Source organism: Bactrocera neohumeralis, unplaced genomic scaffold (assembly GCF_024586455.1).
Source record: "Bactrocera neohumeralis isolate Rockhampton unplaced genomic scaffold, APGP_CSIRO_Bneo_wtdbg2-racon-allhic-juicebox.fasta_v2 cluster11, whole genome shotgun sequence".
Classification (NCBI taxonomy): domain Eukaryota; kingdom Metazoa; phylum Arthropoda; class Insecta; order Diptera; family Tephritidae; genus Bactrocera; species Bactrocera neohumeralis.
In genome coordinates this window covers 22,287,392-22,292,486 of record NW_026089624.1, presented here as the reverse complement: position 1 = coordinate 22,292,486, position 5,095 = coordinate 22,287,392, and positions in this window count along the sequence as shown.

Here is a 5,095-nt window from a genome sequence, read left to right as displayed (position 1 = left end):
ACCATTCTGGAAATTAGAATGCGCATTAAACAAAATAAATCAACTGCGACTGAAGAACTATTCAACGCAATCAAGGAATACAATAGGATAATACATTCCGTCACAAAAAGAAAACCTATCGAATTATTTTTTGAAAGGAGCAAGACTGAAGGAATAAAAGAACTGATCGAAAATAAGCAGGAGTATATGTTATCATACCATAATAAAAAAACGAACACAAAAGGAATATAAAACAGTACAAACAGTTTATGTGAAACAAAACCGACGAAATAAAACAAATCGACGCTATTTGAAGAAAACCGTACAAGAGAATCGTGAGGACACAATTTTAACAACGGAGGGGAAGATCGTACACAAGGACAACCTCAGAAACAATGATGATGATAACGCTAACATTAATCCTAGCAACATCCTTAGCTCAGGAAATAACCGACTTACAAGATCGCAAGTATGTGTTAACCGAGACTGATCCATCATTTTTGTATCAAGAACATGAGTACCTATTCCATATGACGAACTTAAGCAAAATACTTAAACCATACTACAAAATCGCCGAACATAAAGGAGAGATGCCTAGTGAAGACGCAACAGAAACAGTATTGTTCAACAGAATAGAAATCCTCAGAAAACAACTACTGAATAATGGACGAGCCAGACGCTCAAGATCTCTTGATTTCTTAGGATCGATTTTGAAATTTATCACAGGAGTCCCAGACCACGTCGACCTGATTGAAATTAAAACAATACTCAACGACATAATTGAAAATAATAACAAACAAAGACAAATTAATTCCAACTTTGAAATAATGATGAAAACATTTAATATTAAGACAATTAAACAAAAAGTTGTATTGCAGGAATTATACAAGGAGTTATTTGACTTAACTATGACAATTAATTTCGCGAACAACGGAAATTTTTATTCAGCAGCAATAAATACGGACGAGATTTAAAGGATACTAGGAAAGGGACAAACTAGTATACCGGTTATTGACATACTCGAATATGCAGACACGCATGTAGGTAGATTAGACGACACTTTCATTGTAATTTATAAATATCCAGTCATTGAAAAGAAATGCACAACATACAAAGTTACTCCATTATCCTATCGTCAAGGCATTTTGGATATGAATAAAATCGTAAGTAAATGTGGAGATAAAATAATATTAGCATCTAAATGTAAAAGTAATTTAAGTAAATATATTTGTAAACAAGAACCTAATGACAATTGTACAATACCAATGATCAAAGGTTACGAAGCCCATTGTAATGTTATCCAAGAAAATAACGCACCTATTATAGATTTAGGACATGGTAATGTCGTATTACAAGGAAAACATATTTTAAACGGAAAATCAATTGAAGGATCGAATTTAATACAATTTAATGAAACAATTATTATTGACTCAGAAGTATTCCACAACCAGGAACAAGAAATTAAAGATTATATTATAGCTAATGGAAACGAAAGAATTCACATTCTTGAAATATTGAAATCAGAAAACGAATATCAATTTGACAACATTAAAAAATGAAACAAATTTTAATACCATTTGAAGAACACCCAATCAAGAATATGTTCATAACTATAGGAGTACTTGTAGTCCTAGGATTAAGTATATTTGTAATATTCAAACTATATATAATTTATCAAACAACTGTACATCTAAGAAACTACAACGCTACCATAGAACGTGTAGGAATGACTCATCTACTCAATTCCCACGACAGCCGGTTCTACGCACCGGAATTGACTCGGATTTCATCCGACCAAGGGCTGTTTTTTCGGCGATCTAACCCCGTTTGGATCGTTGAGTATTAATTTGTGTTTGTCGTCATTAGAGCAATGCCTTGCAGCAGGGTTGCTCCGTATCCTCCTGACTCGCGCTGGCATTGAGTCCAACCCGGGCCCGGAGGAATTTTTCTGCTGCGTATGCGCAAAACGGCTCCATCCAAACTCCACCTCGGTCAGGTGTAACACATGCAATGGATGGAGCCATCTTAAGACCTGCTCAGGCCTTAAGACCCATAGGGAGTGGACCACGCGTTACGTGGCCCCATGTTGCCTGCGCAATATTGCGACACAAGCCTCTACGGCTGTGCAATCCGCACACAGTTCGCGCGCCGCGCCGCCACCCAATCCAAGTGGCCAACAAAGGACCTCCACGGTCCCTAGGAGCTCAATCAGGCAACATAACTCCCCTTCTGACTTGTCCCCCCCCCCCCAACCTTCATCCCGCTCCAATCCTCGTGCGAGAACCAACCAGCAGCTCTTGGTCCCTCGCACAGTCTGTTCCGTGTGTCAGGCCGTCATACGCCGGAATGTGACATCCGTCAAGTGCAATTCTTGTACTGGCTGGTGTCATTTTTCGACGTGTTCCGGCCTGCGCACCACACGTGAGTGGAGTGACTCATACGTTGCCCCATGCTGCAGGAGTCTGCCCCGCAACTCACAACAGTGGCGTCGCCAACCAACACCCCAGTACGACAATCGCCCCTGCTGGTTCAGTAGCTGCTACAAATACCAACTACACGCCACTCCCTCCCCCCAGGATCACCCACGGACACCCGCGACAAACCCGGCTACTTCAATTCAACTGCAACGGACTCCAGAGCAAGATCGAGGAGATAGTTGCACTAATGAATCGGGAACGTCTATCGATAGCTGCGGTCCAAGAAACCAAGTTAAACAGCCGCTCAGATCTTCTGAGTTGTGCAGGTTTCAACGTTATACGTAAAGATCGCGAGCGAGATAATGGTGGTGGCCTAGCTTTCATATTGCACAACACCGTGCAGTATCGTCCAATCGATGTAGACATCGACCCCAGGGATACTACCCTAGAATGTCAGGGTATAGCTATCCGGTCAGGCGATGTCGAGCTCGAAATATTTAATATATACATCCCTCCAGTTACATGTTGCCCAACAGGATATCATCAAAATGCCAAACGACGGCGCGCCACTTACTTTCACCGGTGAGGAGGTTCAGGGTGTCATCAAAAAAGCAAAATCCTCCAAATCCATTGGCCCTGATGGAATCAACATGCTAATGCTAAAGCATCTAGGCTCGACGGGAGTAGAATATCTCACCAAGGTCCTTAATCTGTCGCTGACCACTCTTCAAATACCCGATGTGTGGAAAGTCGGAAGAGTGGTCCCACTACTGAAACCTGGGAAACCCGCCAACAAAGGGGAATCTTATCGCCCGATAACTCTCCTCTCCCCAGTAGTGAAGACACTTGAGGCCTTGCTACTCCCGATCTTCACTCACCACCTGAGCCTAGCCAGCCACCAGCATGGATTCCGAAAAGTGCACAGCACCACCACAGCACTTAGCGTCATAAACGCCCAGATAGTTCGTGGCCTCAACCAGAAACCACCCTGCGAAAGAACGATCCTCGTAGCGTTGGACCTGTCAAAAGCCTTTGACACGGTCAATCACACAACGCTACTGCAGGACATTGAAACAACTACGCTCCCTCCAGGGTTAAAGAGGTGGACCATGAACTACCTGAGCGGTCGCCAGTCATCCGTACTATTTCGAGGTAAAACATCTAAACTGAGAAGAATTAAACAGGGGTTCCGCAGGGTGGTGTCCTCTCCCCACTACTGTTTAATTTCTACATCTCGAAACTCCCACAACCACCAGAGGGAGTTTCCATAACCTCGTACGCTGATGACTGCACGATATTGGCGTCGGGCAATGGAATCGATGGCATGTGTTCGAAGGTAAACAGCTACCTCTCCGATCTTTCTCGTTTCCTCACTGCACGAAATCTTACACTCTCCCCCACCAAATCCACAGCGACCATTTTTACCAACTGGACGAAGGAGTATAGACTTGAGCTTAACATTGCACTCGACGGCGTCAAAGTTCCGACTGTCAATAATTATTATCGATTATCGATATCGATTATCGCCAAAGTACAGAGCCGCAACAAAATCCTCAAGTCGCTAGCCGGCAGCACATGGGGAAAAGACAAAGAAACGTTGTTGGCAACATACAAGGCAATCGGCCGGCCGGTCCTCAATTACGCAGCGCCCATATGGTCGCCTGGATGCAGTGGCACGCAGATGAGGAAACTTCAGACCTGCCAAAATACTGCACTCCGGACCACTACAGGATGTCTCTTGATGTCTCCGATTGAACACCTCCATAGTGAGACGCGCATGCTCCCGGTTAAGGAGCATAACGAACTCCTCTCCAGGCAGTTCCTGCTGGGATGCTTTCGCAGAAATCACCCCTGCAGCCATCTGCTTGGAGCGGAACCGCCTCCTAGGAGCATCAAGAGGTCATTCCTGGATTACGTCGACGACGTCGTACAGTACGCCGACCGGACTTCGGACGCAACTAACTTTCGACAGGTACTGACCGCCATTCACAGTGGAGCCATCAACACCTTCACCGACTCCCTTCCCGTGAATGGCGTTCTTGGAGTTAAACCACCACCCATCGCAGACGAAGAGCTCCAGCTGCCGCGAGAAACGCGTGTGACCCTTGCGCAACTTCGTTCTGGATACTGTAGCAGGTTAAACTCCTACTTATCCAGAATAGACCCTGACATACTCGATGTATGTCCTGCATGCAACGAGTCTCCGCATGACACTGACCACCTCTTTGCATGCCCCACAAACCCTACCCATCTAACACCCTCCTCCCTTTGGTCCGACCCCGTCGAAACAGCACGTTTCTTGGGCCTACCGTTAGATGACCTCGACGACAACACAAATGATATTTACCATCCGTTAAAACAACAACAACTCATCTACTCAAGACTCAAGTATAGATCAGGAGATCTATTCTTCACAAGAGAGGGGAGAGTTAATACTTTAACCTTTAACCACAACCTTATCTTTCAGTAAACATTAAAGAAAAATCATCAAAACTACTTTATCTTAGAACAATAGAAGCGCGCTATCAGTACAACAAACAATAACAACCCAAATAGTTATTTACTAGTAAACAACTAGCATCTCAATAGTATGAGCAGCGATAAGCATAGCCTATATAAGCAACTGGAACAATAGCCTCGAAGTCACTTTATCATTATCGACTGCCGAGTAACAAGTTCTGTATACCACTTGTAAAGGT